This window comes from Lepisma saccharinum, chromosome 10 (assembly GCF_977018435.1).
Source record: "Lepisma saccharinum chromosome 10, izLepSacc3.1, whole genome shotgun sequence".
Taxonomy (NCBI): Eukaryota; Metazoa; Arthropoda; class Insecta; order Zygentoma; family Lepismatidae; genus Lepisma; species Lepisma saccharinum.
Window position 1 is genome coordinate 67,135,431 of NC_139238.1, and position 27,084 is coordinate 67,162,514.

The 27,084-nt window shown below is 37.9% G+C and overlaps 1 long non-coding RNA gene across 1 annotated transcript; it reads right to left on the reverse strand.

Moving 5' to 3' along the window:
• Positions 1-284: 284 nt before the first annotated feature.
• On the reverse strand, positions 285-26,910 carry LOC145994367 (uncharacterized). Its single transcript, XR_014442345.1, has 3 exons — positions 26,830-26,910; positions 25,893-25,975; positions 285-378 (listed from the first exon to the last, which is right to left on the reverse strand). It is a non-coding gene; the product is annotated as an uncharacterized LOC145994367 (long non-coding RNA).
• Positions 26,911-27,084: the final 174 nt, after the last annotated feature.

A 27,084-nucleotide genomic window follows, 5' to 3' on the forward strand; every position in this document is an offset into this window, starting at 1 on the left:
CAATACACCCTTACATTTAATGGCTAGATTAAAATTATTGATGCCTTTTAGCAAATAAGCACGCTGGAAAACTTCTGTATAAGTTCTACAATAGCTGCAGTTTTGTTTCACTCATGGATCTTCACTTTTCATTTTTTCTCTGGAAATCCTAGAGAACTCATGGCACATTTTTTTCAAGCCAATTAAGATCGAACCGAGCTGTCATATTATAGAGTTCAGTGGTCTAAAGCGATAAATGTGGAGACTAAAGCATAGACACTTTGATATTCTCTAAAGTATTTATTGCTTGCTGTTCCAAAGAGTACGCCTTCCGCACCTGATGAGCTGAAAGTCCAGAGTTTCGGGACGATTTCTTTCTGTGGGTGTTCTGTCTTGACACTGAAAAAATAACAATTGAATACACATTAAATTATTTTCAGCGTGTTCTGTAACGAGAAATACACCCTAAAGAAGTACCTTCTAATCACGAAATATGGTTATAGAGTGAACAATGTCCAGAGGTATTACAATCGTGTCCCTCTGGCTCTATGGTCAGAAACTAATATATACAGGGGTTGCAAAAGTAGGTATACGGTTGTTAGTTGTACATTCCTGTATGTTACTTTGCTCTATCAGCTCTATTTATAGTAATCGACACACAATCGTGCTACCAAAGGTTCCGGATAAGAGTTGGACAAAGGAACGACTGCATTATTCGTTCTCGACTTCGCGATTTCCGGAAAAGATAGCAGCAAGTACTGCTCGTACACCTGCATTGAACTTGAGAAACAAACGGTTAATGATGTGTTTGTGGGAAACGCACACTTTGAGAAAATCGATTTTGAAAAAGCCTGCAAGTTCTCATACCCCAACAAATTATTTTAATTATTGTAACAATCAAAGTGTTAGATAAATCAAGAACGAATTAAGCAATAAGACATATTAATTCGCCAGAAGTGTGGCTTGTCACTCTTGCCCCAAGCCTTTCGTTTCTAAGAAATTTCCAGTGATTATTTACATCACTAGGAACGACCAATTTAAAACTATATTACAAGAATCTCTATCTATCTAGCCAAACTACTCATATCAGAATGTTCTATTCATGGAGATAAATCAAGAAATGTAACTGTATACCTACTTTGAATCGCCTGTATACCCTTTGCAGCTAGGACCAAACCAAGTGAACATGTGATATTTGGTTCGTGTTAACAGTAATATGTATACACATAGTTCTGTGAATGAGTGTTTTAAGTATACGCATCTAATTCTAATTGTGCCAAGTGAAGGCTACAAAGCTCGGTAAATAGAAGAAATACATAGTAGGATTAGTTTGTGTGATTGTTGTAGTGAATACCAATGTTACTCTAAAATATAAATGAATCGAATGTTATTGAAAACTCAACTAACATTAATACCAATGAGACTACTTCTATTTCTACCTGCTGTTTTACTTCTATTGAATTTATACCAGTTTGATATAAATATTCCACAAAACAACAAGACTTACCTGTTCATGCTGCTTCCCTTGATCTTCGCAGGCTCCAAATTTGACGCAGATCGCTGCCTAATATATATATTTTTTTTTTTTTTTTTTTTGTATGATGCTTCCGCGGAGACTGGAGTACCACTCTCTAAGAGGCAGACTAACCACATCTCCCACCCTGAGCTCTGAGGGCTTCCTGGACCCTTTGAGATCCAATTCGGCCCTCTGGACACCTTGGGCTCTTTCAAAGCTCCCCTGGGTCCCTTTGAGGACCCCCGGGAGCCCTTTGATCCCTCCAATCTCCCCTAGGGGTAAACCAACACTGCTGAGGAGATTCTGGACAATGGGGGAGCCCAGGTCGGAGGGGGACGTGGGGTACCTCCATGCCTTCCGCCCTCCTTCCCACCGAATCCCCCCTCCCCGTGGGAATGAGCCCCCCAGCGTTCCCAGACGCCGTAGTGATGGTGCAGCAGAAGAAGATCTAGGGATCAATCCTCCGTAGTAAGTGCCGAAAGGGACGAGAGAGGCCCACTCACGCACACATGAACACACACATGAACACACATACACATACAGACACACACAATAAAGAAATCCAAAAGCTATGAGCTAAATTAAAGAGGGAATTGGGGGTTATCTACAATGGCCCTAGTCTGCTAGCTACTGTGACTCCGGCCGCCATACAGCAGCCAGAGATCACTCTTAATCACTATTGTGGTCTCTAGCCGCTCGAACGGCCGGAGACCACCCTTAAAATCCCATACACTACCTCGGAAATAGCGGTAACACGGAAACCCTGTTGTATGTGGAAACAGTTTCTTTGTAACAACATGTCTAGGCCCAGCCTCGTCGCCGTTCCCCCTTGTCTCTTCTTGCCTCTTGAAACTCGGATAATGGTGAAGATAGGTGATTGTAGTGTCGACAGAATGGACGTCATGTTACAAACTACTTGAGTCATATCACAAATACTTTAAACTGTCGTTGTTTTTATCTTAAACCTTTACCTAAAGTAACTTATAATTTACCTAAGCTGAACCTAACTATACTTTTCCCCTTATTTCACTCTAGATTTCCAGTCTGGAACCTCGCTTTCGAACTTATGAAAATAAATTCTAAACCTAACATTCTCAATAAAATCATGTAGATTTCCGATAATTTTCCACGGCCGTCTTATTGTTGAGTTTCCTATAAAACCTAAATCTAAATTCTAAACTTAATATTTTTAATTAATTCATGTAGATTTCCTATCATTTTCAACGACTGTTATTATTGAATTCCCTATAAAATCTAAATCTAAATTCTAAACCTAAAATTCTCAATATATCCATATAGATATCCCATCATTTTCGACGGCCATCTTACTATTGAGTTTCCTATAAAACCTAAATCTAAATTCTAAACTTTACAATCTCGATAAATTCATTTAGATTTCCGATAATTTTCCACGGCCATCTTACTATTGAGTTTCATATAAAACCTAAATCTAAATTCCAAACTTCACATTCTCAATAAATTCGTACATTTCCGATATTTTTCGACGGCCGTCTGATTATTGAGTTTCCTATTTAACCTAAATCTAAATTCTAAACTTCACATTCTCGATAAATTCATGTAGATTTCCGATAATTTTCTACAGCCGTCTTATTATTGAGTTTCCCATAAAACCTAAATCTAAATTCTAAACTTCACATTCTCGATAAATTCATGTAGATTTCCGATAATTTTCTACAGCCGTCTTATTATTGAGTTTCCCATAAAACCTAAATCTAAATTCTAAACTTCACATTCTCGATAAATTCATGTAGATTTCCGATAATTTTCTACAGCCGTCTTATTATTGAGTTTCCCATAAAACCTAAATCTAAATTCTAAACCTAACATTCCTAATAAATTCATGTAGATTTCCGATAATTTTCTACAGCCGTCTTATTATTGAGTTTCCCATAAAACCTAAATCTAAATTCTAAACCTAACATTCCTAATAAATTCATGTAGATTTCCGATAATTTTCTACAGCCGTCTTATTATTGAGTTTCCCATAAAACCTAAATCTAAATTCTAAACTTCACATTCTCGATAAATTCATGTAGATTTGCGATAATTTTCGACGGCCGTGTTACTATTGAATTTCCTAAAAAACCCAAATCTAAATTCTAAACCTAACATTCTCAATATATCCATATAGATATCCCATCATTTTCGACGGATTGAGTTTCCTATGAAACCTAAATCTAAATTCTAAACCTAACATTCCTAATAAATTCATGCAGATTTCCGATAATTTTCGACGGCCGTCTTACTATTGAATTTCCTATAAAAAGCTAAATCTAAATTCTAAACCTAACATTCTCAATATATCCATATAGATATCCCATCGTTTTCGACGCCCGTCTTACTATTGAGTTTCCTATGAAAGCTAAATCTAAATTCCAAACTTCACATTCCTAATAAATTCATGTAGATTTCCGATAATTTTCCACGGCCGTCTTACTATTGATTTTCCTATTAAACCTAAATCTAAATTCTAAACTTAACATTCCTAATAAATTCATGTAGATTTCCGATAATTTTCGACGGCCGTCATACCATTGAATTTCCTATAAAACCTAAATCTAAATTCTAAACCTAACATTCTCAATATATCCATATAGATATCCCATTGTTTTCGACGGCCGTCTTACTATTGAGTTTCCTATGAAACCTAAATCTAAATTCTAAACTTAACATTCCTAATAAATTCATGCAGATTTCCGATAATTTTCGACGGCCGTCTTACTATTGAGTTTCCTATAAAACTTAAATCTCAATTCTAAACCTAACATTCTCAATAAATTCATGTAGATTTCCGATACTATTCCACGGCCGTCTTACTATTGCGTTTTCTATAATATCTAAATCTAAATTCTAAACTTAACATTCTTAATAATTTCATATAGATTTTCGTATCGAGAGTTCACAAGCAATGCAGTTGTTCACCTAAAGGTATCTTGGAAGAGGTAACTGAAGGTGCCTTCCAATTATATGATAGAGTCAAATTGGAAAATAATCAAAAAATAATAAATGAACGATGCATAGGAGTAGTGATAAAGATATTTCTACAGTTAAACATGACTTGAGAGAAAATAGAAGAAACGTGAACGACCCAAAGATGGATAACGTTGAAGAAGACAAAAGAAAGCAAGGAAGGAACGTAGAAGCAGTTCAGTCTCATCTTGAAAGGGTTTAAAACTGAAGGTAATGCCTGTCTCCTTGAGTGTGGTTAGCACTGCGAAGCCAGAGGCCGTAGAATGGAATCTTTCATAAAGCATGGACGTTTCATCAATTCATGATTAGGTACCTTGATTTTTCGCAAACGCGATATCACCAAAAAATGTTAAATGTTGCCCAAAAGTGTTTGTGTATGTACAGTCACATGTTCGAAACACACTTTTCATACATTCAATAGAGCGAAATAACGCGAATTTGGGACAAAATACGAATTGTGGCTTTTTTCGCGAATGTCAACATATTCTGGGCTTAAAAGACGAAAAATATCGCGAAAATACAACAGTCTTGTGTTTTAGGCTTGAAAAATAAAATGTACCATAATTATAAATGTATAACGTGCATGTTTTCCAAAATTTTAGTACACTCCTAACAAACCATGGTGCGTGTTGTACATGGATTAATTCCGATAGTTATCCGAAACCATGTTTATGGGGAAGTTTTTCATGATGTTTCACGTTTTGTGCGAAAGTTGGGAATCGCCGAGCAAAGTCGCTGGGTTCGGACGGAAGATCAACGTCACTTGGGAGCAGTAACGCAGATATTTGTAACGCGTGAAACCAATTTGCTTTACCGAGCGAAGATTCGTGATTTTGGCGGACATCGAGAGCGCACTTATCGCCACCCTGGGGCCGTAACATCGGTATTTGTCGCGTGAGAAACTTTTTACTTTACAGACCACAATGGCGCTGTTCTGACGGAGATCGAGTGTGCACCTACGGTCATTCGGAGCTGTCACATTTGTATTTGTCGCACGAAAAATAACGGGGGGGGGGGGAAATGCCTCAAAAACCGTTTCCAATGAACGAAACTGTCATGAACAGCATAGACCATGTGACCTACAAATTAATATACTTATTTAAAGCTAAATAAAATAAAAACGCGAATTTTGAAAAATGTAGGGCGAAAAAGTAAAAACAAAAATTACCAATTTTGGAAAAATATAAGACTGAAACGTCGAGGTCCCTACGTATTATCTTTATGATGCTGGGTGAAGAGCAACATTTAGGAAATCCCATGACGCCCCGTGCCGAAATAAAAAGTGCTGACCTCTGGTTCACATTTGAAAGAAAAGGGAAAAGGTTATTGTAAATCTTATGTAAAAGATGCATAGACATGAGTGGAGGAAAGAAATGTCACGTTTCTCTTTACATAAGTACATAAGTAATATACAACCGTACTTCAGTAGAACCGACGTTCTTTTGACAATCTTCTTTGTTGAAAGGAATTTGTTTAGTATCAAAAGTAGTTCATATTCGATTAATTTTGGGGTAAGATTAAGCATTAATAACGTTTAACGTTTTATTTGTCATTTTAATACTGAGTGCAGCTTGATTGTTGAAAACGCGAATTCTGAGAAAAATAACATGAAAGCAATAAAAACAACACCGGTTTCTCCCTATTTTAAAAGCCAAAAATCAAGGTCCCTATTCATGATCCATCCTATTCGTTGGGATTAGAAGAACAATAGCAACGGAAAGTAATCGAAATAAAAATAAGAAAGGTTAGCATGTGAGGCCTATGATGACAGGATGGTAGAAAATCAAATAAATGAGGGTAAGATACAGTGGCGGCGATTGGAGGGGGCACGGGGCAGTTGCCTTTACTTCCCCCTCTCTCTTATGGCCTCTTAATGCTAAGCCTAATACTTAATGCTAACCAAGAAATAGTAAACTGTCCTTGTCCCCAAGTTTTGGCTCCGAATCGCCGCTACTGGTAAGATAACAAACAAGAGCTATGGGCAAGAGGACAACGGATGTAAGAAATGATATGCTAAAGTATAAAGCTAAAGGAAAACTCCTATTGGACAAATTTACCAATGAAATATGGTTAAGGAAACACAGGTACAAGCACGAGAAAAACTTAGAATTCTAAAACAGAACTGAGACAGATATAGAAGTGCCATTAGTGTTCGTGGTCCAGTGACTCATGTTCACATTCAGTATCCATTGGCTTTTGGATTCCTACGTCATTTGTCTGCTCTAGGCGTGAATCCCGAATAAGGCACGCATGTTGAGTTTGTGTTCCTGTCTATTTCATAAATTCATCCTCATTGTCGCGATTACCTTAGATAAGAAAAAGGCTACGAAAAATTAAAATATGTCGTTTGTTCTATATCAAAGCTATTATAGAATCCATACAATTATTTCTGTCTGTAATTGTATGAATGATAATCCTTATCCTTCTTAGGAATTAGCCTTCATTATATATGTCATTATTCACCTTACCTAACCGTGTAATCTGACCCTAAATGTGTGTGCTTGTGTTTTTCTAATGTTGCTGAGAAGAAGATTAGAACACATTGTGTGGGAACCTATGGACCTTAGTAGCGGCTTAAAATGGATTTAGAGGCTTATTTTTTGCATTAATTTGCTCAATGCTTTTTACACAGGGTTTGCTGAAAAGCGTAGTTTATTTCTTTAGGGGACATTCGCTCTATGTGAAAGTGCCTCTGAACCTCAATTTATAAATGCAATGCTGTAACTTGTGATTGAACAATGTAAAATTGTAATTTGTATAAAAGTTCAAGTATTATTATTATTATTATTATTATTAAGTTAGAAGACAGAAGGTATTTTATATTTTGTTCGTTTATTTTAAATTTTTTATTCACTTGTTTTCTAGTGTGCCACCGTGAAACCAAAACAATTAATTTCTCCTTTAACTGTTGCATTTCCCCCTCAACTCCACTAGAATACTAAAAGGTCAATTACCTTCTTTGTCTTAAATAATTTGATGATGATCATTTGAAAATTCACAGGAATTAAATTAAATTTATTATTAAGTGAAGAGGCAATGTTTCGTCTGTCCCACCCGTGACACAAAATTGATCATATAGTTGTAAATCTGGGAAAGTATTTTAAGGGTAGTTATGTTTATTGAACAGTTTTAGTTTCATATTTCTTTGCACAGAAACTGAAAGAACAATGTTGCTTAACTATCAGAAGAATAGTTACTTTAATATGAAAAGTGTAGTCTTGTGTCCCACTTGTGACAACAGATGCCCCTTTAGATATTTTTTCATGCAAGGAAGCCTTTCGAACGTTAACAGCAACTAATGTGAAAAGTTGGCACATGGAAAGTTAATAGGAATTACATTACTTGCTAACATGTTCTAGAAATGTATTATTAAGTTAGAATGATTTGTGTCGTACATTTTGACTAAAAAGTCCTACATTTTGGGTCAGCATACCATATTTTCCTAATCATAAGAAAGGGGAACAAAACATGAACTTTACCTTAATGAACACTGACGTTGTAAACATTCAAGGTAAGTATACATTTTATTGAGACACCCTGTATACGTGGCAGATATAACGTGTGAAGGATTGAGTGATTTCCTGTACTGACATGTATATGTTCTGTGTGTCAGTGACTGTGATGATGGGAGTGGTTAGCCTAAAGCACTTTGAAGTTACAGGTCCTAGGTTCGAATTCTGGATAAGTCATGAATGAGCCATTGTGTTTGTCCCCTCTATATTACCACTCGTTTCTGATGTCGCGATTAGCCTCAAGAAGTAAAAAGAGGATGCTAAATAACCAAAAAGTAATGTAGCGAAAGCATGCTGCCTACTTTAGCTGGCTGTTCTTCTTGTGGACCATGAGTCACTGGAAGAATACTCGAAAATTCTGGAAAAAATGGAAAGGAGATGGAACTGCTTCCAGGCGACAGAGGACCGAGCGGTGTGGAGTGTAGAGGAGCGAGTCGTGCGAGTTTCCATGCAACCACTACATCCCCTGCAACCCTTCCCCTACACAACTAAGGAGGGAAAAGGGACGGCCTCCCCCGCCTCTTACGAACACCGACAGAGGCGAGCAGTCACCCACGCCTCCTGTACGCCATCACACCACCCCGATACCGAGACCAGGAGCCCCAAGGAGCCCATTCAAACAGGGCTCGTCAAAGGGTGGAAGTATGGAGTTTTCACCAACGACTGCTTTTTCAGCAACCCGCTGGTGCCTACGTCCCTCCTGGCCTGGGTTACATCCCCCACGGACCATTCACCCCTCCGCAGTGCTAGTTCTCCCCCTCTGAAACCCTCCCCCCTTCCCCTACCCGTGAGTCAACCCTTAAGAAATGAACTCCAGTGTTTCATCTGGCACTGAAACTGGCCTTTTATCGAGGGAGGGATTTCTTAGGCAACGAACGATTTTTTTTTTTTTTTTTTTTGTGGAACCTGAAACAAATAATAAAATCTATTTTAGTCGTTTATGAGATTGAAAAACAATGTAAATTAGCTAGTTCTTTATTTTGTTAATAATAATCACTTCAAGAGCTATAGCTCGTGGCTTGCGTATCCGTACAGTACAGAATATACATTGATTGCGTTGTCCGTCTTCCTGTTGAGGAATGTTGGAGTTGCAGTCGTCATTGACACGCACGCATGCTACTGACCTCCCGATGTAAACAGTAAACAAGTACCATTTACGATAAACATGTCTTACCTTGTATCCTCTGTTAATTCGTCACTACAAAAAAATACCAGCAAACTACAGCACAATTGTATTTAATCTGCCTCTAAAAACTGAACTTTCATAAATAAATTATTTACATTTTATGAAAACCCTCACTCATACGCAACCTATGTTTGAAAGATTTTCTGTTCATAACTAGAACGAGATATTGACTTACATTTTTATACAGGAAGAAGTTCCTGTCGACTAGGTGGCGAGAGCTTTACGGCTTTAGAACACACCACTCAAGTTCCCGGGTTCGAGTCCGGGTATGGGAATGGGTGATATTCTTCACCAGTTTAATCTAATCATCACTCGTCCTCATCGCAGCGATTAGCCAAAAGTGGCAGAAATGCGACACTAATTAGCAAAAATGCAAAGCAAAGCAAGATGTTCCCCAATATTCATTTCACGTTGCAGATATAAATGATGCATCTTTCCAAACGTACAGGCAGCACTTCTACTCATATACAGCGTGTTCGACGTAAAACCTTTACGCACCGGATGTATCGTACAGTACAGGCGTACCGGTTTTATGTGGGACACCCTGTACTAGCTAAAGCAAGCCTGGGCAACCCGCCGTATGTGTGGAAGAGCGGAGCAAGCGGCGGTAGTGTAGCGTTGTAAGAGGAACGAAGAGAAGGGGATGAGCTAGGCAAGAGATTCCGTCCGTGCAGTAGGAAACCCTTCGTCGTTTTATTCGTTGGTAACAGTACACCTTGGCATTCTACTTTATGGTAGAAAAACAGGAGGTGGTTTCGTGCGGTTTCTTCCGCACTATTTTTCTTTCTCTCAACGAAACGTGCTTCCCCACTCCTGCTCTACCGTTTGCTAGCCTCGAGGTGCAGGAGTTAAGCTCACGCTGCATGGAGCGCTCATTTGTCTCCACAAGAACAAGCGAGTTGCTCAAGCCTCAGTTAAAGCATTGGAAAGAGACGGTCTAGGCGTGCCCAGGGTTTGTATGACCATTTTGGAGATCTGCTTCATTTAGCAGCCACTACTATATTTTACAACATATCATTACCTACTTGTTGTATGAACGTTGGGTCAAAGAGAGATTATAACCACCATCAACCCCGCCTCCCTCCCAATGGCCACTCCTCTGAAACTAATAATGTAATGTGGCCTCCTCGATGGCGTAGTGGTAACGTCGTTGCCTTGTAATTAAGGGGTCCCGGGTGCGATTCCGGTTTGAAACACATAGTCATTCGGATCCCACTTTAAACTGTAGGTCGAGTCTCGATTAGCCTAACTACAGCGCCTTGAATAACGTAGTGTGGAAAACGACCCAAGAAACTGGTTCCCCGAGACGATGACAAGTAGATGGCAGTGCGATCGACCCAGGTGCTAATTTTGTTATGAAAGTAATGCGGCTTAGTTAGTTTTTGGAATATATTGTGTAGATTTCTTTTTCTAGAAAGGCGGTAAGTGAATTGATGGAAACAGTTATATTTGTGGAGAGTAGTGCAAGTGTGCCGGTACTGCGCCCGAAAGTGAGGCTCGGTGAGGCTCGCCTTAATGGACTTGTCTCGTAAGGCAATGAGCCTCATTTTCTGGCAGTGTTGCCAGCTGCTTACTCGAAAAAATCACCAAGGTTTTTTTTGGGGTCTAATCTAGCCTAAAGCAAGGAGCTGGCAATCTTGCTTGAGGCTCGCTTTAATGGATTTCACTCGTAAGGCATAAGCTTTATTTTTGCAGTGTTGCTAATATTTTACTCGAAAAAAATCACCAAGGTTTTTTTTCGGTCTAACGTAGCCTAAAACAAGGAGCTGGCAATTTTGCTTGAGGCTTGGTTTACAGTGCATAAAGCACCTAACCTAACCTAACCTAACCTAACCTAACCTAACCTAACCTAACCTACTCTAACCTAACCTAACCTAACCTAACCTAACCTAACCTACTCTAACCTAACCTACTCTAACCTAACCTATTCTAACCTAACCTACTCTAACCTAACCTACTCTAACCTAACCTACTCTAACCTAACCTAACCTAACCTAACCTAACCTAACCTAACCCAACCTAACCTAACCTAGCCTAAAACAAGAAGCTGGCAACTTGCTTGAGGGTTGGTTTACAGTGCATAAAGCAATTTTTGCCAACCTACATATACTAAACAAGGAGAGTTGGTACTGCCGTAAAAGAGAGAGGTGGGTGGGTGGATGGCAACACAAGCGCGCGCGCGCGCGTGCGTGTGTGCGTGTAATATGTAGCATTATTAACTAGAGTGTGTGTTGGCAATTTACTTCCAACTAAAAAAATAGAGATGGCCACGTTGCTGTAAGATGAAAGAGAGAGAGAGAGAGAGATTTATGGCCGGCAACAGTAATAAGCGAATGCGCCATATCGTAATTTTCCAACTCCGGTATATCGTGATTTTTGTAAACCTCTCTCGGGGGAACGATGTGCCACGCACACGCACGCGCGTGCGCACACACACACTTATATTATAACACAAACAAACAAACAAAATAATAATAATTGTTGTTTTTAGGATTCCTGGCCCCTATAACCCCGCCAAGAGTGCGTGGTGCCCAACCAAAAAAAAATAAAAGTTTACAAATAGGAATTGGCAACACTAACGAGGCTCGAATTATTATTTGAGGCTCGAAATTATTATTTGATGCTTGTTGGTGTTGCCTACCCACAGGAGGAGAGGAGAAGAGGGGAGAGAGAGAGAGGAGGTACTATCAGCGCCATCTATTAGCAAACAATAGAAATAAAAAGTAGGGTCAAACTTTTTCAACACCCAAACATTTTAAACGTCCTCACGTAGTAATACGATCTAGCTGAAGATGTTTAAAAGAGTACTCTTAGTCGACGAAGCTAATTGCTAGGGCCCTTATATTGCTAAAATATTTCTTGATTTGCATATTTCTCATACCGCCATATGTTGTTCTAGTTGACTTCTTCCAAAAAAATGCTAATTAGCGAGAGTTAATTAAGCCAGGCAAGTAAAAGAAGCAAAATAGAACAACATATGGCGGCGTGAGAATGTGTAAAAATTCGATTCAGAGGTGGATCGAATTAAAGTTGGGGGATATTTTGCATTTTTTCCCTATAATGTACAAAACATTTACCGTACATAATTTTTCTATTTACAATAAGAGGAATGTGTGACAATATCCATATTAATTAGGAAAGTATGTTGTATGCTAGGTTAGCTAATTGTGTCTTCTACAGCTTTACTGTATAGAGGGAAGATGGAAAAAAGAGCTCTACGGAAACTGACGCTCTTAACAATATTGTACGCCCCGTGAAAATTACATATAAATAAGACATAAGCGTATTATCTGCTTTCATGTTAGATTTTTCCGACCTGTGAGCTGTAGTGTTTAGGTGACAAGCGACCTGCTCAAATATGATACTGTTGACAATATTGTACGCCCCGTGAAAATTATATATAAATAAGACTTAAGCGTATTATCTGCTTTCATGCCAGATTTTACCAACCTGTGAGCTGTAGTGTTTAGGTGACAAGCGACCTGCTCAAATATGATACTGTTGACAATATTGTACGCCCCCCCCGTGAAAATTACATATAAATCAGACTTAAGCGTATTATCTGCTTTCATGTCAGATTTTCCCGACCTGTGAGCTGTAGTGTTTAGGTGACAAGCGACCTGCTCAAATATGATACTGTTGACAATATTGTACGTCTGTGAAAATTACATATAAATAAGACATAAGCGTATTATCTGCTTTCATGTGAAATTTTGCCAACCTGTGAGCTGTAGTGTTTAGGTGACAAGCGACCTGCTCAAATATGATACTGTTGACAATATTGTACGTCCGTGAAAATTACATATAAATAAGACTTAAGCGTATTATCTGCTTTCATGTCAGATTTTCCCGACCTGTGAGCTGTAGTGTTTAGGTGACAAGCGACCTGCTCAAATATGATACTGTTGACAATATTGTACGCCCCGTGAAAATTATATATAAATAAGACTTAAGCGTATTATCTGCTTTCATGCCAGATTTTGCCAACCTGTAAACTGTAGTGTTTAGGTGACAAGCGACCTGCTCAAATATGATACTGTTGACAATATTGTACGCCCCGTGAAAATTATATATAAATAAGACTTAAGCGTATTATCTGCTTTCATGTCAGATTTTGCCAACCTGTAAACTGTAGTGTTTAGGTGACAAGCGACCTGCTCAAATATGATACTGTTGACAATATTGTACGTCCGTGAAAATTACATATAAATAAGACATAAGCGTATTATCTGCTTTCATGTCAGATTTTGCCAACCTGTAAACTGTAGTGTTTAGGTGACAAGCGACCTGCTCAAATATGATGGGGTGGATGGTAATATAGTATGTGTGTGCGTGTGTGCGTATAATATGCAGCATTATTAACTAGAGTGTGTTGGCAATTTACTTACAACTAAAAAAAAATAGAGATGCCAACTTTGCTGTAAGATGGAGAGAGAGAGAGATTTATGGCTGGCAACAGTAATAAGCGATGTTTTTTTTTTCTGTGCAATATGACATTATGATGTTACTGTAGTTTTTGACGAGGATTACGAGTTAACTAAAAAAACCTGCAACTAGAGAGAGTTGCCAACATACACATGCTATTGTAAGAGAGATAGATGACTGAGAGGGGCAGCATTTCTGGCTATTCACAGTAGACCCAAATGGAGAGTTCACAAACCGAAAGTGAGGCTCGGTGAGGCTCGCCTTAATGGTTTGCTCTTGTAAGGCATAAACCTTATTTTCTCGCAGTGTTGCCAACACCTTACTCGAAAAAAATCACCAAGGTTTCTCTCCATGTTCCGCGTGATCAATCTTCTTCTAATTTCAAACGACAGTGTTCACTATTACTGTCTCAGGAATGTTATGCTTTTTTTTTCTCTATAAAAAAGAGAGATTTGTGTTGATTGTTTGGTTAAAAAGAATTTCCTAATTATTTGTTTTTTTTGTCACAAGAATTGTTTGAATTTCAAACATTCCTAAGTGTTTACTTAAAGATTGATGCATTAACCTGTTAAGAATGTCATATTAATAATACCGGCTCGGAAATGTCATGTCTTCTTCCTCTATAGAAGGTCATATAAATGTGCTAATTGGTTGGTTAAGGGGGATTTTTTGATTAGTAAATTGAGGTTATAAATACGTACGTATAAAGGTTTTGCTAATATGGAATGCTAAAGCTTAGTACTTGGCTCTCTCAGAGATTCGAATTCTATTAGGTTAAACAGCATAGAAATTTCACAGCAAGAATTCTCATATTTACTGACGATATTCTTAACAACCTGTGTTTTGATTCCACTACAAAAACTGTATACAAAATATGCAGTCCCTAGAATGAGATGGATGAGGCTTATGAACCTCGACCTATACAGTTGTACAATCTGGCAATGAATAGATGTTGTTTTTTTTATTAAGCATAGCAGAGTGTTTTCGCTTATTTTAATATCAGGCAACAATGTTAGAAAGTGGCCCCAAGAATAAAATTTAAAATCACTAATGTGATATGAACTTTTTTACTTGTGTGTATTTGAATATGAAAGTAAAATATTTTGAATAATTGAGGAGGACAATCACAAGTAAGCTTGCAATGGTATTGGGAGGTGTCACGAGTTCAAATTTTAGACGATTTCTGTTAATCTGCTAAGGCGATATCAGTACGAAAAAATTTGTAAAAATAAAGAGGCTAATGGCAACGATGAGGATGAATAATGATAATTATGATGAAATTGATGTGTGGCACTTAGAAAACAAAAAACTTCAAAGTGTATTGCACCAACAGCTACAATTGTCCCCCTCTCCTCAAAATACAAGGCAGTTAACAGAGGTGTGTATATTTGTTGGTTTACGAGTCTGAGGGCTTAAGTTAGTATATTCACTATAGCTATACATATTAAAAAAATGAAATGACCTGAGCAATAAAATATAACAATACCGATTCTGGCTTTTTGTCGGATGACGTAGTGGTTGCAATCACACCTCTGATGGTGTATAAAACTTAAATGTTTTGCATAACATAAAATATTGTTAATGGGAATGTGTTGTTTCTAATGTTAAATATAGAAAGCAGATAACAAGAAAAAAAAAATAATGTTGCAGGTAGATACGGAGCCTCAGCCCAAACACATATATGATCAGACAGGATGTCAACGATGCATTCATAACTAACATGTGATTATTCAAAAATTGAAATAGTACAGTGGGAAACAACTAACTAACTAACTCTCTATGTTTTTTTTAAACCGGCACGAATGAGAAAAAAATAAAGGAGATTTTTACAGGAATCTTGTTGGGAAACCTGATGGTAAAGGATCAAAACGAACATAGAGATAAATCTAAAAGAAATCTGTAAAGATTGGAATAGAATATAGCTATATAAATTTTGCTCAGGATAAGTACAAATTGAACTGTAACTACGAATTTTCAGAATCAAGAGTGCTAGAGAATTAATTAATTAATTAATATTTAATATAATGAAGGTAGTAATATAGTATTCTTATTGAGAAGAGAATTTCTAAAAAACTTATTTTTCCTCGTACGTTTACTAATAGCAGTTACATTTGACATGTTTGACTAATCGCGAATCAACGTACGGAAGCCGTTGGAAGCAGTTTGAAGACTGAAATGGCTATGGAAGGACACTTATTATAATGTTAATATCTTAGTATAATGTTTTGAGAATTGCTTCTCGATAATGTTTGGTATATAATTTAATCTGTTGTTAGATAAAATACATAATTATCAGAATTTAAGGATGGAAAATATGAAGAGCGAATGAATAATACGTTTGACTAATCGTGAAGATAAGTATCACAGTACGTTTTATCGTTTCTTATATAAACGTTGAAACGTTTAAGAACGTATAAGAACGTTTACTGAAACGTTTCAACGTTGTTACCCCGACCAGAGTAACAGGCAAGAGAACAAAACTGAGAGCAACGGGCGGTGTGGGGTTTTTTGCCTGGAGTCGTCGAACAAGTAGCAACTGAGGAGATTGAGCGGTGGATTACAATTCGATTCGATCAGCTTTCAGCGGAACTTTATCATCAAAAACAGACAGGTATAGTCTATTCCAACCATGTTGATCTAGACTTGTAGGTATAAATCCAAATGTTCGTGTTTTGCCATTTCCAAGTGTGTAGTTAGTACCTCTTGCTCGTTACTATTAGACTTACCATGAAGAGCGAGTGCTCAAATCAAGAGAATGAATAATACCTCGAGTTGCATCACCCACCTCAATAGTTCAAGGTTCTTGGCTCGATCTCACGAACCTCGGAGTTCGTTACGATATGCCTTGTTAAAAAGTTATTGTTAATTTTTACGGTAAATGGATATCAGTCGAAATTGACGACTTGTAGCCACCTTGGTGGCCTAGGGAGTACAGAGGTTTATTCATAATTTCGTCACTGAACGTTTCCGGTTCGAGTCCTGGTTTTGGCATAGAAGTTGCTGTGTGCGAGTCTCTTGGTCACATTAATCTAATCAGCATTCATCCTTATCTTTGTTATTGACTTAAAAGTCAGAAAAACAATATATATTTTTTTTTCTATTCAAGTTCAAGGTAGTTTCTCACCGTGGCCGTGCGGTTTAAGACGTCATGCCTTGGCCACCGGCTACGGGACGCGCGCAGATTCCAGTCTCCTTGGGGAAACATTATAACCTGAGGCTTGGGCTTTTTTTATTGGACCGGTGGCCGCCCACCATCGTGAGGAAGTTGTGAGCTACGAATAAATAGCATAACACGGTCATGGAAACCTACAATAACGACTGGGGGATTCGTCGTGCTGACCGCACGTCAGTCCATAACTGGTTGGATCTACATCTACAAGTGGAAGTCAGACTGGCGGACGGCTCTCGAAGGGCTGTGACGCCAGTCTGACTTCCACTTGTAGATGTAGATCCAACCAGTTATGGACTGACGTGCGGTCAGCACGACGAATCCCCCAGTCGTTATTGTAGGTTTCCATGACCGTGTTATGCTATTTATTCGTAGCTCACAACTTCCTCACGATGGTGGGTGGCCACCGGTCCAATAAAAAAAGCCCAAGCCTCAGGTTATAATGTTTCCCCAAGGAGACTGGAATCTGCGCGCGTCCCGTAGCCGGTGGCCAAGGCATGACGTCTTAAGCCGCACGGCCACGGTGAGAAACTACCTTGAACTTGAATAGAAAAAAATATATATATTGTTTTTCTGACTTTTAAGTCAATAACAAAGATAAGGATGAATGCTGATTAGATTAATGTGACCAAGAGACTCGCACACAGCAACTTCTATGCCAAAACCAGGACTCGAACCGGAAACGTTCAGTGACGAAATTATGAATAAACCTCTGTACTCCCTAGGCCACCAAGGTGGCTACAAGTCGTCAATTTCGACTGATATCCATTTACCGTAAAAATTAACAATAACTTTTTAACAAGGCATATCGTAACGAACTCCGAGGTTCGTGAGATCGAGCCAAGAACCTTGAACTATTGAGGTGGGTGATGCAACTCGAGGTATTATTCATTCTCTTGATTTGAGCACTCGCTCTTCATGGTAAGTCTAATAGTAACGAGCAAGAGGTACTAACTACACACTTGGAAATGGCAAAACACGAACATTTGGATTTATACCTACAAGTCTAGATCAACATGGTTGGAATAGACTATACCTGTCTGTTTTTGATGATAAAGTTCCGCTGAAAGCTGATCGAATCGAATTGTAATCCACCGCTCAATCTCCTCAGTTGCTACTTGTTCGACGACTCCAGGCAAAAAACCCCACACCGCCCGTTGCTCTCAGTTTTGTTCTCTTGCCTGTTACTCTGGTCGGGGTAACAACGTTGAAACGTTTCAGTAAACGTTCTTATACGTTCTTAAACGTTTCAACGTTTATATAAGAAACGATAAAACGTACTGTGATACTTATCTTCACGATTAGTCAAACGTATTATTCATTCGCTCTTCATATTTTCCATCCTTAAATTCTGATAATTATGTATTTTATCTAACAACAGATTAAATTATATACCAAACATTATCGAGAAGCAATTCTCAAAACATTATACTAAGATATTAACATTATAATAAGTGTCCTTCCATAGCCATTTCAGTCTTCAAACTGCTTCCAACGGCTTCCGTACGTTGATTCGCGATTAGTCAAACATGTCAAATGTAACTGCTATTAGTAAACGTACGAGGAAAAATAAGTTTTTTAGAAATTCTCTTCTCAATAAGAATACTATATTACTACCTTCATTATATTAAATATTAATTAATTAATTAATTCTCTAGCACTCTTGATTCTGAAAATTCGTAGTTACAGTTCAATTTGTACTTATCCTGAGCAAAATTTATATAGCTATATTCTATTCCAATCTTTACAGATTTCTTTTAGATTTATCTCTATGTTCGTTTTGATCCTTTACCATCAGGTTTCCCAACAAGATTCCTGTAAAAATCTCCTTTATTTTTTTCTCATTCGTGCCGGTTTAAAAAAAACATAGAGAGTTAGTTAGTTAGTTGTTTCCCACTGTACTATTTCAATTTTTGAATAATCACATGTTAGTTATGAATGCATCGTTGACATCCTGTCTGATCATATATGTGTTTGGGCTGAGGCTCCGTATCTACCTGCAACATTATTTTTTTTTTCTTGTTATCTGCTTTCTATATTTAACATTAGAAACAACACATTCCCATTAACAATATTTTATGTTATGCAAAACATTTAAGTTTTATACACCATCAGAGGTGTGATTGCAACCACTACGTCATCCGACAAAAAGCCAGAATCGGTATTGTTATATTTTATTGCTCAGGTCATTTCATTTTTTTAATATGTATAGCTATAGTGAATATACTAACTTAAGCCCTCAGACTCGTAAACCAACAAATATACACACCTCTGTTAACTGCCTTGTATTTTGAGGAGAGGGGGACAATTGTAGCTGTTGGTGCAATACACTTTGAAGTTTTTTGTTTTCTAAGTGCCACACATCAATTTCATCATAATTATCATTATTCATCCTCATCGTTGCCATTAGCCTCTTTTTTTTACAAATTTTTTCGTACTGATATCGCCTTAGCAGATTAACAGAAATCGTCTAAAATTTGAACTCGTGACACCTCCCAATACCATTGCAAGCTTACTTGTGATTGTCCTCCTCAATTATTCAAAATATTTTACTTTCATATTCAAATACACACAAGTAAAAAAGTTCATATCACATTAGTGATTTTAAATTTTATTCTTGGGGCCACTTTCTAACATTGTTGCCTGATATTAAAATAAGCGAAAACACTCTGCTATGCTTAATAAAAAAAACAACATCTATTCATTGCCAGATTGTACAACTGTATAGGTCGAGGTTCATAAGCCTCATCCATCTCATTCTAGGGACTGCATATTTTGTATACAGTTTTTGTAGTGGAATCAAAACACAGGTTGTTAAGAATATCGTCAGTAAATATGAGAATTCTTGCTGTGAAATTTCTATGCTGTTTAACCTAATAGAATTCGAATCTCTGAGAGAGCCAAGTACTAAGCTTTAGCATTCCATATTAGCAAAACCTTTATACGTACGTATTTATAACCTCAATTTACTAATCAAAAAATCCCCCTTAACCAACCAATTAGCACATTTATATGACCTTCTATAGAGGAAGAAGACATGACATTTCCGAGCCGGTATTATTAATATGACATTCTTAACAGGTTAATGCATCAATCTTTAAGTAAACACTTAGGAATGTTTGAAATTCAAACAATTCTTGTGACAAAAAAAACAAATAATTAGGAAATTCTTTTTAACCAAACAATCAACACAAATCTCTCTTTTTTATAGAGAAAAAAAAAGCATAACATTCCTGAGACAGTAATAGTGAACACTGTCGTTTGAAATTAGAAGAAGATTGATCACGCGGAACATGGAGAGAAACCTTGGTGATTTTTTTCGAGTAAGGTGTTGGCAACACTGCGAGAAAATAAGGTTTATGCCTTACAAGAGCAAACCATTAAGGCGAGCCTCACCGAGCCTCACTTTCGGTTTGTGAACTCTCCATTTGGGTCTACTGTGAATAGCCAGAAATGCTGCCCATCTCAGTCATCCATCTCTCTTACAATAGCATGTGTATGTTGGCAACTCTCTCTAGTTGCAGGTTTTTTTAGTTAACTCGTAATCCTCGTCAAAAACTACAGTAACATCATAATGTCATATTGCACAGAAAAAAAACATCGCTTATTACTGTTGCCAGCCATAAATCTCTCTCTCTCTTCATCTTACAACAAAGTTGGCATCTCTATTTTTTTTAGTTGTAAGTAAATTGCCAACACACTCTAGTTAATAATGCTGCATATTATACGCACACACGCACACACATACTATATTACCATCCACCCCATCATATTTGAGCAGGTCGCTTGTCACCTAAACACTACAGTTTACAGGTTGGCAAAATCTGACATGAAAGCAGATAATACGCTTATGTCTTATTTATATGTAATTTTCACGGACGTACAATATTGTCAACAGTATCATATTTGAGCAGGTCGCTTGTCACCTAAACACTACAGTTTACAGGTTGGCAAAATCTGACATGAAAGCAGATAATACGCTTAAGTCTTATTTATATATAATTTTCACGGGGCGTACAATATTGTCAACAGTATCATATTTGAGCAGGTCGCTTGTCACCTAAACACTACAGTTTACAGGTTGGCAAAATCTGGCATGAAAGCAGATAATACGCTTAAGTCTTATTTATATATAATTTTCACGAGGCGTACAATATTGTCAACAGTATCATATTTGAGCAGGTCGCTTGTCACCTAAACACTACAGCTCACAGGTCGGGAAAATCTGACATGAAAGCAGATAATACGCTTAAGTCTTATTTATATGTAATTTTCACGGACGTACAATATTGTCAACAGTATCATATTTGAGCAGGTCGCTTGTCACCTAAACACTACAGCTCACAGGTTGGCAAAATTTCACATGAAAGCAGATAATACGCTTATGTCTTATTTATATGTAATTTTCACAGACGTACAATATTGTCAACAGTATCATATTTGAGCAGGTCGCTTGTCACCTAAACACTACAGCTCACAGGTCGGGAAAATCTGACATGAAAGCAGATAATACGCTTAAGTCTTATTTATATGTAATTTTCACGGGGGGGCGTACAATATTGTCAACAGTATCATATTTGAGCAGGTCGCTTGTCACCTAAACACTACAGCTCACAGGTTGGTAAAATCTGGCATGAAAGCAGATAATACGCTTAAGTCTTATTTATATATAATTTTCACGGGGCGTACAATATTGTCAACAGTATCATATTTGAGCAGGTCGCTTGTCACCTAAACACTACAGCTCACAGGTCGGAAAAATCTAACATGAAAGCAGATAATACGCTTATGTCTTATTTATATGTAATTTTCACGGGGCGTACAATATTGTTAAGAGCGTCAGTTTCCGTAGAGCTCTTTTTTCCATCTTCCCTCTATACAGTAAAGCTGTAGAAGACACAATTAGCTAACCTAGCATACAACATACTTTCCTAATTAATATGGATATTGTCACACATTCCTCTTATTGTAAATAGAAAAATTATGTACGGTAAATGTTTTGTACATTATAGGGAAAAAATGCAAAATATCCCCCAACTTTAATTCGATCCACCTCTGAATCGAATTTTTACACATTCTCACGCCGCCATATGTTGTTCTATTTTGCTTCTTTTACTTGCCTGGCTTAATTAACTCTCGCTAATTAGCATTTTTTTGGAAGAAGTCAACTAGAACAACATATGGCGGTATGAGAAATATGCAAATCAAGAAATATTTTAGCAATATAAGGGCCCTAGCAATTAGCTTCGTCGACTAAGAGTACTCTTTTAAACATCTTCAGCTAGATCGTATTACTACGTGAGGACGTTTAAAATGTTTGGGTGTTGAAAAAGTTTGACCCTACTTTTTATTTCTATTGTTTGCTAATAGATGGCGCTGATAGTACCTCCTCTCTCTCTCTCCCCTCTTCTCCTCTCCTCCTGTGGGTAGGCAACACCAACAAGCATCAAATAATAATTTCGAGCCTCAAATAATAATTCGAGCCTCGTTAGTGTTGCCAATTCCTATTTGTAAACTTTTATTTTTTTTTGGTTGGGCACCACGCACTCTTGGCGGGGTTATAGGGGCCAGGAATCCTAAAAACAACAATTATTATTATTTTGTTTGTTTGTTTGTGTTATAATATAAGTGTGTGTGTGCGCACGCGCGTGCGTGTGCGTGGCACATCGTTCCCCCGAGAGAGGTTTACAAAAATCACGATATACCGGAGTTGGAAAATTACGATATGGCGCATTCGCTTATTACTGTTGCCGGCCATAAATCTCTCTCTCTCTCTCTCTTTCATCTTACAGCAACGTGGCCATCTCTATTTTTTTAGTTGGAAGTAAATTGCCAACACACACTCTAGTTAATAATGCTACATATTACACGCACACACGCACGCGCGCGCGCGCGCTTGTGTTGCCATCCACCCACCCACCTCTCTCTTTTACGGCAGTACCAACTCTCCTTGTTTAGTATATGTAGGTTGGCAAAAATTGCTTTATGCACTGTAAACCAACCCTCAAGCAAGTTGCCAGCTTCTTGTTTTAGGCTAGGTTAGGTTAGGTTGGGTTAGGTTAGGTTAGAGTAGGTTAGGTTAGAGTAGGTTAGGTTAGAGTAGGTTAGGTTAGAATAGGTTAGGTTAGAGTAGGTTAGGTTAGAGTAGGTTAGGTTAGGTTAGGTTAGGTTAGGTTAGGTTAGGTTAGGTTAGGTTAGAGTAGGTTAGGTTAGGTTAGGTTAGGTTAGGTTAGGTTAGGTTAGGTGCTTTATGCACTGTAAACCAAGCCTCAAGCAAAATTGCCAGCTCCTTGTTTTAGGCTACGTTAGACCGAAAAAAAACCTTGGTGATTTTTTTCGAGTAAAATATTAGCAACACTGCAAAAATAAAGCTTATGCCTTACGAGTGAAATCCATTAAAGCGAGCCTCAAGCAAGATTGCCAGCTCCTTGCTTTAGGCTAGATTAGACCCCAAAAAAAACCTTGGTGATTTTTTCGAGTAAGCAGCTGGCAACACTGCCAGAAAATAAGGCTCATTGCCTTACGAGACAAGTCCATTAAGGCGAGCCTCACCGAGCCTCACTTTCGGGCGCAGTACCGGCACACTTGCACTACTGTGGAGTGATTTGCAGTCACGAAATGGCATTAATTTGGAAAGAAAAGTAAAATAAAATTAATAAATAAATAGCATGCGTAACACAAGAAGAAACATCGTAATGTGATTCCGGACGTCAGGTCTTGGACTGTGTATTAGAGTTTATTTTTTTATTAGAATATAAATAGTATCCTGAGAGATATTTCATACCGAGGCGACAAACCACAAATGTCGCTTGAAAGCGAGCAGTCGGAAATCAATGCAGTCTTTCGAACCGTAGGGACAAAAGCTCTGACTGCACCGTTTCCTCAAGGAGATTTTACACCAAAGCGACATGCGACAAACGATACGAGGATTTCACACCAAAGCGACACGCGACAAACGATACGAGGATTTCACACCAAAGCGACACGGGTCATTCGGTCCAAGGCAACTTTCATACCGAAGTGACACATGTTGCTTGGAAAGGAGCCAATCAAGAGCAACATTCCACGCGTATTTTTTCTCCCGTATTATTAACGAAAGTATGACGATAACAGGACGTGGTCGACTGTCTAGAATGTTCATTAATATCTTCGCGACCACTGTACCAAATATCATAGCAATTATCACATTCATAGAAATGCTTCATGTAAAAGAATCAGACGTTGCAGCGAAAACTCCATTTACTTCCATTATAAGCAGTCGAACACCAAGCACCGGGGTCAACACCAGCGCCTCTAGCTGATCATTTTCGAGTGGAACCAGCCTGAGAGCGCAGAAGCATGCCGTTTTCCACATTACGTTATTCTAGGCGCTGTAGCCTAACTGTGCATAAAGTGGACTTAAGATAAAAACTGAAATTAATCGAACAATAATCTGATTTAGCAAAGTGTGAAATGGTTGACGCTTAATGTTTTTCGTTAAGACCGTCCTGGATCTCTAGCCTGTGATATGGTATTCCATATTTTGAAGAAATGTAATGGTTCAGAATTCCTTCTAAAGCGCTCAGCACTCAAGCTGATATTTGTGTAGCTTAATCCCTGCTGTATATACATATATCTGTGAGTCATAGAAAATAAACTCACTGTGCCACGATATTATCGCATGTATCTAGACAACAACGCAAACAAACCACACTAAGATGCTCTGAACGGAATTCTAAACCGATGTTTCTAATTTTCTTAGTTTTTGAGGACAAGTTAAGGGGTGATCAGGTGGGCCCCTCTTCCCCCGTGCATGCATGTAAAGAACATGAACATAAAAAATTGTATATTTTTGCCATTGACAGGTATTTTTTCTTTTCTCTTTCTCCCCAAATCAATGTGGCATTATTTACTATAATAAATCAATCAATTGACTACTAACTTACTTTAGAAAAGTGTACGCCCCTCACCTCTTACAAAAAGGAGCATTAGCCTGCAGCATGATTTCCTGAAACTTAACATTATCCGTATCCGCTTCCATCGTTTCACACACTTTTTGAACAGTTTTCATCTCCTTAAAATGTTACCAAAGAGCACAGATGAACTAACTTAGAGCACCAAAATATAGTTGAATAGGTTAGTTAACCCTGTTTTCAATTCTTTTGGAAAATAAGATAATGTTTGTAAACAATATAAACTTTGCGTTGAGTTATTAGCAAATAGGTTATTTTTGTAGCAGCACCTTGCGTCTTTCAAATTATTTTAGTGGGGTACAAGGGGTGCAACTCAGGTCCTGCGACACCGTCTAATGACGTAGTACAGAAGACGTTTTTCACTTATAAATTGCTAAATATTTTCTCATTTATGAAAAACTATGTCGCATGAAGTTGTGTAATGTAAATTTTGGAAATCACAAAAAAACATTTATTTTACTCCCTTAATGGAGTTCGAATGCCTAAAATATATAAGAAATATGAATTTTCAGATTTTGATTTGAGAGACTTGAAAGCTGGAACTCTATTAACTATCAAGTCACCAGGCACAATATTATATTTTATGATGTAACACCTTTTAGAAAACGTGAAAGATCTGAACCTACAGATTTATCTAAAGAGAGTGATTCAGCTGATATTATCTGTGGAGATATAGACTTGTATTGTATTACATTTGTTAGAGTTAGTTATTCTACACGAATATTGTCTTTCAATTGTTTACTTTCATTATTTAAATAATATAAATATCATCACAAAGGAAAACCTGTGCTGAAATGGTAACGAATACTCAAACTATAATGTTAAAATTTCATCTTCATATACCTAACAGTTTCTGTGAAAAAGGAACATAAAATTTCGACAATGGGTCTTACATTGTCCAGATAGGCAATTGAAACACCCCTTAAGGCACCCTGAAATAACTTGATCTGCGCAAGCCTATGATGTTTACACAAAGATATTGAACATGTTCATACTAACTATGCTGTAAAATATTATAACAATGAGACTAAAGCAGTGGAAAGCTGAAAACTAATGCGGGAACGATTTTGAAGCGAAACCGAGTCGTTTCTGTGGTGTGCTAAATAGCATCTGCGATGTTATCAAAGAGCGACAGACAGAACATGGAATAAGTGGTACTCACCAGCCCTGTGTGACTTTTTTGCTCCCAGGAGGCAGCACTTGGAGTCTGACTGTCTTTGTCGTCCCTGTGTCACTCTGTTGCCTCTGAAAAGGACAAAGTAAGACGCAAATGAACCAAGTGCTGTAATTCTATTTATTCTAAGCTGAACCTAAATGCTACCAGTCAATACACTTTTTGACACAAGGTGTAGTGCAAGTGTATCCCAAGTGTAGTGCAAAAAGACGATAAGCTGTGTTCAAGTTCAGTAGAATCAACAAATGCCTGTCTGCTGCTTTCATCGTTCATTTGACCATACACCACACACTGTACACCTCTCCAGAACGTAGTGCAAACGGTGGAGACACTAAATACACTACGTGACACCAAATCAACACGAAGTAAATGACTCGATGTTGCCCTTTGTAATCACCTAGACGCGTGAGTGCAAACAGTGTCAAAAAGTGCAGCGAATAGACGGGAATAATTAAGCCAGCGGCCTTACGTATTCAGACTGTCATGAACTAGGTAGAACACACATACGCTCTTACTAAAACGGACTAAAAAATCTAAAAAATTTTGTACACAAGCAATCCATGAGTAATAATCACACGCCCCCCTGTTATGTCTGAAATTAATAGGCCTTTGCTGATGTCTGGGGCGAATCGAGAACCTCTTAATGGTAAGTCTTGATTTTACAGACATCTGACATGTCTGGTTCCCGCCTAGCTAGATCTCCTTCATCCAAAAATAATATGGTATTTATTTTAATTGCTAGACCACCATTTTTGCTGTTGGGGCCATCTTGCATTCCAAGCGAGCATTCTCTTTTGTGAGTGTCCCTTCATCAATTTCATCATATCATGACTCATCTTCGCGATTAACAAAAAGTGGGGCAGAGAAGCGAAGTAAAATAAACCCAATCAATCAATCAAAGCATTCATCTGTCTTGAAAGCTTACCTTCTACTAACAGGCACTCCTCTTGGCAGGTGCTGTTGCTTGGATGTCTTCCCCCATGTTGTTGGCTCCTTTGACGTCATAGCCTGGTTAGGAAGTTGAACTTGGCTCCATCATCCAGTACACATGGCTCGTTGAAGGTGTCATAGCCTGATAAATATAATGTAAGTTTCTGTACAAATCAAATCATTTTATTTCTTTCTCTCTATATATATAAAAATGGATGTATGTGTGTGTGGGGGGGGGGCGGTGTATACG